The 10,715-nt window shown below is 39.0% G+C and overlaps 1 long non-coding RNA gene across 1 annotated transcript; it reads right to left on the bottom strand.

Moving 5' to 3' along the window:
- Positions 1 to 2,979: 2,979 nt before the first annotated feature.
- On the bottom strand, positions 2,980 to 5,901 carry LOC110469961 (uncharacterized). Its single transcript, XR_002465332.2, has 4 exons — positions 5,837 to 5,901; positions 4,587 to 4,724; positions 3,931 to 4,044; positions 2,980 to 3,093 (listed from the first exon to the last, which is right to left on the bottom strand). It is a non-coding gene; the product is annotated as an uncharacterized LOC110469961 (long non-coding RNA).
- Between the last annotated feature and the right edge of the window lie 4,814 nt (positions 5,902 to 10,715).

Genomic DNA, 10,715 nt, shown 5'->3' with positions numbered 1-10,715 from the left:
CTCAGAAAGGAATTCCTCTTCTGCAAAAATATATCCCAAAGTAAAGACACAGTGAGATTGGAACCTATTAGCAGGAACCTATTGAACCATTGCAGAACTAAAATCAAATCCAGTATAAAGGATCATTACTATTTTGTATTTTATTAACACAAATAAATGCTGCATTTTAGAGTTAGCAATGTATTTTAATTTCTTCATTTTATTTGTAGGTTTCCATTTCCTTTAAGGTCCCTTGAGGAATTAAGCTAGAAAATCAACTGTGCTATGAAATCATAGGCAGCTCTACCTCCTGGAATAGTGCATGATGTAACACAAAATGACAGACTGGGCTGTGAGCTAAAGACTGTAGATTTCTCAGCTGCTGAAAAAGCTTTCGAGTCGGGACTCATTTTGGAAACAAGCAAAACAAATAGTCAAAACCCCTGGTGCTGGCTGAGCAATCTTCCCCCTCAATGTCACCCTGTCCAGCACCTCAGTGCTCAGCACAGAAGATGCCCCAGGCCAGGAGCAGCCCAGAGGTGCTGCTGCTGCAGCCAGCCCTGCCCCGTGCCCCTGAGGGCAGCATGTCCTGCACGAAGGGCTGCGTGCACCCTGCTCCTCCCATCCTCTGCCCACACCTCCATTGGGTCCCAGCACAGCAGAGTGGTGCACAAGGGGAGCTGTAGGATACTGCTCTGCAGGGCTCGCTCATCCCAATCCCCCTCCAGCCTTTTTCAGGAGCAATGGTCCTTAACACAACTGCTCTGTCTCTGCTGCAAGTCCACATTTTGCCATTTCATTAATGAGGACAAAATTATTTGTTCTTGGGATGGCAAAAGGTCATTTTTCCTATTCTGTTCAGAAGTCTTGTGCCAGAAGAGGCCAAATTACATTGTCTGGTCTTAATTTTGTTTCTTTTTCAGAAAGAAAGCATACAAGACATCAGTGTCTTTGTTCCTGATCTTATAAAGCTTGTTTCTTCACAGCAATAACTAGGTTGGGGTCAATGCAAGGAGTCACATGGAGACTTACCAGACTAGGCATTAATCTCATTAAGCTTCCTTCTCTCCTCTGAGCACCTCTCTTGGGTCAGAGACATATCCAAGCCTGGGCATGCAACATTTCCAATGCAGTGCAGAACTGCAGGAAGAAAAATATGCTAGTCACAGGTCATTCACCAGCAAAGGACACATTAGGAGTTACTGCTGTGCCAGTTTTTCTTCCCTCCAACTAAAGTGTCCCCCAGAGGGCTTTTTTGATTTGTTCTCCAGGCCTTGTGCACTGAGTTAATCTCTATGAGCATGTTAAATGGTTAAACAAAAATTTGCATTTTTTTTTCCTGGATGCATAATTAGTTCAGCAAGGATTTCATTTATGTCTTTTCTTTGGGATAAAAGAATAAAGGGACTTTTTTAAGAATGCAGAGAAGTGGGTTTTTCTGTGATTTGCAACATTTGAAAAAACAGTGTCTCAGCTTTACAGCACAGCTTTTGACTTAGTAGTGTTCATTTTGCCTCACACATTTTAATACACTGTTTATATGTAATTTGATAACTGGTCTTGCAGCCTTATCAGTTTCAATTGTAAATTCAACTATTATTTATTGAAATACTTTACATATGGAAGACTAGCATTTTTTATATATGAAATAATATAACAAACCAATGTTCTACTCAAGGGAAAGGCAAAAATATGTAGCAAAAATACAAGACATAGTAAAATATCAAGGATGGGATAGTGCTACATTTTTTTATAATTCTAAATAATTGACCTGCATACTTCACAGTATATTTGGCAGATTTTAAGAAATTGTGTGTATTGATTAGAAAAGCAAAAATAAGTGTTCTGTACAATGTTGTCTGGTCCAAAAAGCCTTTTTTTTTTTTTTTTAACCTTTTCAATTTAGAAATCTGTGACATTCAACAGACATTTTAAAGATCTACAAAAAAAACCTCCTTCTGGTTATTTAATGTGGGGAAGCAATAAATTACAATATTTTGTCACAGGAACTGGCAAGCTCCTTACTTAGAATTCATGCAAAATAAATTCTAAAACATGCATATAATGAATTCTGCACCATCTGAACTGTCCTTTGTTTTCTAAATACTAAGTGCTTTATATATGTATATATATATATATGTATATATATATGTGTGTATATATATATATATATATATATATATATATATATATATACATATATATATTTATGTTCAGCTGAAGATTTCTGTCTTGCCTTCTTCAAGGGTTGAAATTCCAGCCATTTTTGCTGGGATCTACCTAACAGTTTCTGGCTTACATGTCACTTGACAGGCTTAGGAAATGTGCATCAGCCCCTCACTCTGAGCACTGGTAGACAATTTATCTAATTGCTGTGTGCTTTAGAAGCCTATCAATATATGAAATAAGAAAACTACAATGGAACACCTCTTGATCTTTTTGGAACATTTATACTGTCAGCAATAATTATAAATAAGAAGTTCAATTGCAGATTGTTTCTTTTACCTTGCAAAATCTCACTGCCATCACTTGTTGCTCATGTCAGTTATGCACAACTTCAGCTATCACTATGATCAGAATTGTTTCTGGAGGGTAGGTGTCATGGTTTGACCCTGGAACAATGCCAGTGTCTCCATGAAAATACACCCTCCCCAAATGAGTGCTGTGAGATGCAACCAGGAACAGAACAGAGCAAGCTCAAGCTTAGAAATAAAGGAAAAAAGACACACCCTGAATCCAGGATGACAACCTTCCAAAACATTCCTCCTCCCCCCATCCAATTTCCACCAAAACACAGTGAGACACAACCTTGGATTCCTGATCAAGTTACCACCTTTCAGATGATCAATTCTTAGTTCATCAAGGGAGAGATGAATCTCTCCAAGTGTCAATATCCAAACCTGACCACTGATTGGTTTGACCCCAACTTCCTGAGAAAACTCACTTCCATGTCAAACCACAACAGTAGGACATCCCAAATCCTACTCTGCAAAGCTGAATTATAAAGGTGGTGATGAGCAGGTGCTGAGGCAAAATGTACAATTTCCTCCTTCCTGTGCATTCTGTAAGATGAACCCCAGGGTAACACGTGCTGCTGCAGATGCCAATGTATTGCTAGGGAACAGACAGAAGGATTTTCTGGTTAGAACAGCCAGAGTAAAAGTACGGGAACACATTCTGCACCTGTGAGCACTCGCAATTGAAAGCTCTTTACTAACTAGTGCTTGGCATCTTTGCACAACAAAATCATTCCATGGGCTCCAGGCTGCATCCCTTGAGAAAAAATGTACTTGAAAAAGAGGTGCAAAAAGTCTGCACAAGAGATTTCTGCTTGCTGTACAAACATGTATATTCATCAACACTGTTAATATTGTTATTATTAATGTTAATATTCATATAGAAATAAGGCTCTGTTCATTAAAACACTTCACAGCTGCCAAGTATTCAAGCAGAATGATCCTCTTAGAATTCAACAAGAAGTGTTATTAAACTTGATTTAACCTCAGCATGATTTTTTTGTCTATGAAATACCCTTAAGACTTTTAAAATCAACAGTGACAATAACTCAACGAACACAGTAAAATACACACTGTGGAAGAACACAACTAGCAAAGAGCTACTGAAATACATATGAGAGGAATGTGGATTCTGAAAATGCACTGAATGCAATGTATTCTTGAAAAATATTCCAGTTTCTCCTTCCTTTTTTTTTTTTTCTTGAGTCACCTGGAGACTTTTGAAAGAGAAGAAGACATGCAGGAGTTGTACTTAACAACCAGCAGGATATGACACAAAAAAGTGGTTTTGCTATTCAAAAAATTCAGCATCTAGGAGGAGAAAAATCACTTCATGCTATGGTTTATAAAGTTTGAGAATGCAGAATTTGTGACTCACCATACACTGCCTTCAAACTGTGTTCATACAATATTATATAACACTGTGCACACTCACCTGTCAGAGTTAATTATGAGTCAGGTATCTCTTCACATCATTCATTTCCTTCTCACTTGAGAGCTGACTTTCATTCTTTACTGAAATAACTCCTCTCACAAGACAGTGATTAGTCTGACAAATTGATAGAATAAAATACCTTCAGCCCCTTTATGGGACCTCCTCTGGCATTCATGACAGCTACAGCTAAGTGCAATACATTTTTTGGATTCCTCTTTTTCTTTTGTGGCAAACAAGGAATGTCTTAAATAAGATAATCCCAGCATATGTTTACCTATTCAGTTTCAGAAACCCCCACATTATCCTTCAACATTTAAAATTCACTTTCATTACAAAACCCTAAAATATTAGGGAAAAAAAAAAACTCACTAGGAATATGGGAAGGAGAACTTAACACTCTGCCCAGCAGAGCTCTCTCAATAAAAATTGGGAAAAAGGAAAGCTCTTATTTCACCTTCTAGTGGGAGGTTATCTAAATATATCCCTTTGATATAGGGGAACAATATTGAGCACCAAAATCATCTCTGCCTCTAATGCAGTTGTCCATAGATTCGAGTTCCTGAGCTTCACTGTCTCCATGTGGATTGAGATAATGACTTTGTTGGATGTGTCTGTTCAGAAAAAAATAATCTCCCCAAGGTCATAAGACAACTCACCTTGAAAGTCCTGTTGTCAGGGCATGAGGAACAAGGCTCTGCACTCCAAGTTTGGCTGCACTGCCGCCCTTGCTGGCTCAGTCTCTGGACTTACATGGAACAAACACACACAGGATGGCTCAGCTCTGAGAACACCAGCTGTCCTCAAACATCACAGTTATGGTGACAGAAAAACAGAAAAGACAAATGAGATTAGTCACCACATGAGATACATTTCTGCAAGTCTTCAAACATAAGATCTTGTGTCATGCTAACATTAGGGAATTTCCCCACTTTGTCCCTTAAGCAGAATGCAATAAGAAAACTCCCCTCTCCCTTCTCTACTAAATAACCTGCTTTGTTTTATTTTCTCTTAAAAATATTTTGTTTTCAGCTTTGCCAATCACTCTGAGTTTGTGTGCTAAGCAGTCATGTAGAAAAAAATACTTTTCTTTGTTCAGTCATGTTATAAGTGTATCACAACTGAACCATGATGTGTCAACAGTTTGTGTGTAACTTGGAAAAAAAAAAGAATATATCCACTCTCACTACTAAGATTGGCTGAGGAGGTGATTGGCATTTTTTTTAGGATCAGGTATATTAGGCTAAATTCACAGATGTCATATAACTCCTAAAGATAACAGCAGCAAAATGTTCCCTTAAGTGGGATATGTACTTTTGTTTCTTCTCTCTCTCTGTGGGTTCATGGTTTAGTTACAGAGAGCAAAAATTTGTCTACTACAACATAAGATGTTGTCATACATTAACATATTCCTGACCACAGCTAAATCCTGGTGAAAAGATCCCTTGTAATGCTGTAAAGACACTTGGGCATAAACTATAAGGCAGTTTACACTTAAATACAGGAAGTCTAGCTTTAACATGATTGGAAAGTTGTACTTTAACATAATATTCCAGACACACCCTATGGGCTCTGCTTCAATCCCTGAGAATTGCATGAGGGCTGCATGGGCACCTTGGTGCTCATAAATGTCTATATTCACTACACTTCCCATGTTCCTAAGAATTTATGTTGTGGACAAAGCCATATATCCTACCAGATATTCAATTTTACCAGAAAGTCTGCATCCCTCCACCAAGAGTCATGGTTTGGCTTCTTGCCAAGTGGAAGAGAGGTGAAAGCAAACACAGTCAACTCTATAGGCCATAAAGGGAGCAAAAGTTACCCAACTTAAAATAAAAAGAAAGAATTAAAAAGTTCACCTTCCCAGGTCTGTAGAAGAAAATTCTTGAGACAATTTAGTCCTTACCAGAGGGGAGAAACTCTGAATGATCAGCAGGCAGAACTGCTCATAGCCAGTCAAAGGAGCTGGATATTCCTCTCACAAATACCGGTGTCCACACACAGAGCAATGGATGTGCCTGGTAAGGAAAGAAAGCTGCACCCTGGCTCTTGTATTCTGCTGCTGCATCTACAACCACCACTCCCATCAGAAGATAAATGCCACTAAATGGAACAAGTTTAATCTTTCTGACTACATAACCACTGTGTTAGAAAGCTGAAGGTGCAGCATACAACTGCTACTCATTTGGAGCCTCAGACTGTCACTATTACCTTTACTCACCATTCTGCAGCTTGCAGGCTGTGGTTCACACCACCTTTCATTCATCAGCAGATTTCAGAAGCACTGTGTATTTCACCATGTCTTTAGACCTCCATGCCTGTCCTACCTCAACATTAATTTAAAATTATTTTCTTAGAAACCAGTAGTATCAGAGGTTCACTGTAAGAGAAGTCGCAGGAGTCGCTTAAGATTTTCATGTATGGGAGAATACTCCCACTCACATCCTGAAGAATGTGGGGAGGTTCAAACAAAAGGATCTGACCACATGTCTGAGACTAAACCAGCAATGCATATCTTTTTCTACCCACACCCTGCTCCCAAAACTCAATCTGTTACAAAACCAGTTCCTTTCCATCTGCAAAGTTCACTATTTTATGTTACCAGTCTCATTCAGAGTCCAACCGAAAAAGCAAGAAATCATTACTAGCAAAGAGTGATGAATCTTGAAATTATTTCAGCCCTAGACACACAGAGAACACTGTAACTTTTCTACAGAAACATTTAGGAATACAAGTCCATTCTGACTATTCCACTGACATTGTATCCTTAGATTTTCATCCTCTCTCAGATATTAAATTGTACTGGGCCTCATTCTGTAATGCTGTTGGTAATGTTTTCAAATGCTGTATGCAGGGTTACTGTACTCTGGGAAAGTGCTAGTCAGGAAATTATGTAAGAAATTAGCTTTATTCAGTTACTGCAATTCTGGCAGTCTTCCAGGTCTTTATGTCACTGGCTGCATGTGATTATCAACAAAAAAACTCCAGCAATCTTCTTGCCATGACTGTAATTAATTCCAGCAGTCAGGTACAGAATACATTATTTGCAACAATATGAGTCCAAAATTTGAGGTAATCCATAAGAAAATCAACAATATTTCATATCATTCTGGATGTTTTACCAGTCTTATTTAAAACTGCCTTTTTCCTTACATATTGTTTTTTCAAACATTATTTTAGTTATACCTTAGTTATACATTAGCAGGATGGAACCTGTTGATTCCAACTTAAAAATACCACATGATTTTAAAATAACTTTTTATCTCTCTGCACTACCCAAGAAGAACTGTCTGCTTGTTAAAGACCATCATCAGTTGTGACTCTGCTTGTACTCTGGTATGATTTGTTCTCTTTATGAATAAAACTGTTTGCTTTCAAATGCCATTTACCAGTTTCTTCCCTGATGTAACACTGTATATTCTTTTCTTTGCCAAAAGAAGTGGAGTGGTTTGGGGTGTAACAGGCCACTAAAATTGAGATCTGCACTGGTAGGATTGCTTCTGAATAGTTCTGTTACAAGTCATTGTGAACTTGACAATGGAAAGCACTGCCAAAGCAGGGAAAGCTGTTCAAAACCCCAGATTTCATTCTAGGCACATTACTAAAATCACAGGCTGCTTCCTGCCTTTTAGATAAAAAATACAAATATTTGCAGGGAGATGAGGAAATAAAACTCATTCACTTTACTTATTTTTTCACCATCCAGGCTTACATTCAGCCACTTTTCACCTCTGAGACAAAATCCTGCATGATGGAAGAGCAAATTCAAAGCCATTCAGGTGAAGTTAATTCCATTTGGTCACTCCAATAACACAAGTACACGAGGAGGTTACAGCTGGGTAGTGCAGTGTGAGACAAACACTCAAAATTCAGCTAAGAAACCACTGAGCCTGTGCCTTATTGCTACCACCACTGGTTTTGGTCCACCTCTGCTACCAAAGAACCAGGCACAGCTGTGTGGAAAAACTCTGTGCTGATAGTGGGGCACAGGCTGCTCACCCTGGCCAAGGGATGTGCTCTTTGCTACTCTGCTTTCTGATTAAAATCTGGGAAGGAGATGCTTCCCAATATGCAGCAAAACATAAAGAAAAATGAATAAAATGTCTTCAAATGTGCCTATGAGAAATGGACAATACAAGAACTCTCAATACTTTGTTATATTACAAAAGGAGGAAAAAATGTCTTGAAAACAAATAAGACTCATGGCATCGATAATTTTAAAAAAGAATTATGATGCTATATTTAGAAAAGAAGTCAGACACTGGATTTCAAAACCATATGTGGCAAACATTAAAGGGAAAACTGGATAGGATTGTCAAGGCAGTATGGGGCCAAGAACTGCTGCTTTTTTTTTTTTTTAAGCTCACCCCAAAGCACTGGTGGGGGGCAGAGAAGTTTAACACAACTTTCCTCTGCAACTACTGCTAAAGGTAGTTTGACTGGCAGTGCTGGAATGATGCTGACAGCACAGGACTAGCTGGGCAGTTTCGGGACAGTCTGCAGTATTATTGCCCATTTTTGGCTGGTTTGTAAATAAAAAGGAAATTTCAGTATGAGATTAATAGAGAATATATGGGAGAGCAAGACTTCCCTTGGAAGTGCATGAGAGGTCAATAAGCAGTGCACATTAGCCAAAATTTTACTGCCAGCAGTAGAAAACCTGTGAGTATATTGTCAACATAAATAAAAATTAATGACCTGAACATGCACTGTTACTGTTTTCTTCTAAATGTGTATGCCAAGAATTGCAGAAATGGTCTTGCTCACAGCCCTGAAAAAAATTACTTCATTATTAGTTCCTTCCTTTTTGAGAAAAGACTATACCTAATGAAAATTCACAAAACTTAGAGAAGCCAAACAGCAGTTTGCCAAAAGGGGAGTGGTCAGGTTGGCACTTACTCTGTCCAAGCCTTTGCACAACCAGAGCAGCACTTCAATATTGATTGTCAGAATGCTCAAATGAGACAAGCAAACAGAAATCTGACAGCCACATGCTATAAACAGTCCTCTATTCACACAGATCATGTATTATCCTATCACTGCTTTTCCCCAGTATTTTCAGGCTGAATGGTATAACTTAAGTTGCATGTTCTCAACAAGGATTACAATACAGTACCTATTTACAGAATTAAGTACAAAGGTAAATGTGTAGCATCTGAGAAGGAGCAGATCATTCTTTTGTAAGATTAAAAAACATCTTGGGATTTTTATTTGTAAACTATGCCATGCAATTCCTTTATTTCCTTTTCATCCCAGTGTTTCCCAAATTCTTTGTCCTTCACAAGATTTTATTTGCCTCAGGGGAAAACTCAGTATTTCTACTGAACACCCATGACAATTTGGCAGGAGAGAAGGAATTGAACCTAAAAGTTGCATTTACAGCCTGAAATCATGCAAAGACCCTAAGAGCAAGTGTCCTCTTAAAAAAAAACCAAAATCTGCACTGAGGTATTTGGAGCCACAGCTTGTCTTCTGTCTTCCTTTTCATCACACTGGAGCATGTGGCTCTTTAAAAGGATGTCTGTGCAATCCTTCTCTTCTCCAAGATTAAATACAAGAGGGATCAAGACCTCACAGGCCCCACCACTGCCTCATCCTCAGGCAAAGAACGAGGATGTGCAGAACTCCTCACAGTGCTCCCATGGGAAGATTCCTACTAAAGGAGTCAAGTGAGTCAATCAGGGAACAGACCAAAACCTGGCACCCTGGGACAGAGATTGCAAAGCCTTGGACTCTGAAAGGACAGAATATATGGATTTAGTTCATTTGTTTGCCTTCTCAGCAACACAGCATTCACAGCTCATCCAGAAATTAAAGCAGTTCTGGTCATCAGTCCCCTTACCACAGCAATACAATCTGGGCTCACACAGAGCTGGAGAAATGGGGAGCAAGCCTGCACATGTCAGAACCCCAACAGGGAGTTCACGACTAGTACCTTGATATTCTCCTCAAAATCAGTCAGCATAGTTACATTTCAGAAATGACAGCTGACTGACTGATTTTTAGACTAACTACCCTTCTTTGGCTCTTTCCAAGGTACATTATAAAACTGAAAGAGCATTAGATATCTTGTGTATGTGTGCATAGAGAAAAGTATCTGCCATTTCCCTAAGACATATCAGTATAAGATGTGCCCCAAATTAGTTCCTTCATCACTTTCTGATGGTTTTAAGAGATTACACAGTATGCTCATACACCTACATAAACATGGTATTTATCTGGGTACCGGGTTTCATTCTACAGTATTTTAACTGCCAGCTGCTATTCTGAGAGAGAGATAATGAAAATAATTAACAGGCAGGACATTCTTCCAGCTGCTAATGCTGTAAAATAATTACTCAGATGTCATTCCAGAATTAGATTTAATACTGATTAAGCACTCAATAATAATGTGTGGCGAAAGACAGACAACTGTAACAGAACAAAGAGTGCCAAGAAGTGCTGATGTTTGTCTGACTGGCTTTCTGCCTTTACTGATGGCAGTCCATTAAAAAGCATTTTTTGCATGCAGACAGGAGTTTTGTGCACTGTCTTCCTGCACTTCTCTCACATCTCTGTTAATAGTGATGTGCTTTCATTAGCTATGGAACAGCAGTAGCCAATGCCAAGGCACTCTGTGCGTCAGGAACAGATGGTTCTCCCTCACAGCACACCAGGGAGGCTGGCTGTTCCACACAAAAATACCTGTTCACACCTGCTGGGCAGGCCAAGGAGACAGTCATCAGGACACTCAGATCCATTACATGTACACAGGGCACTTTCATGGGTGGAATCCTCCCAGTTTC

This window comes from Lonchura striata, chromosome 12 (assembly GCF_046129695.1).
Source record: "Lonchura striata isolate bLonStr1 chromosome 12, bLonStr1.mat, whole genome shotgun sequence".
Classification (NCBI taxonomy): domain Eukaryota; kingdom Metazoa; phylum Chordata; class Aves; order Passeriformes; family Estrildidae; genus Lonchura; species Lonchura striata.
The sequence above is the reverse complement of the archived record's forward strand: the minus strand, read 5'-3'. Positions and strand labels throughout refer to the sequence as shown.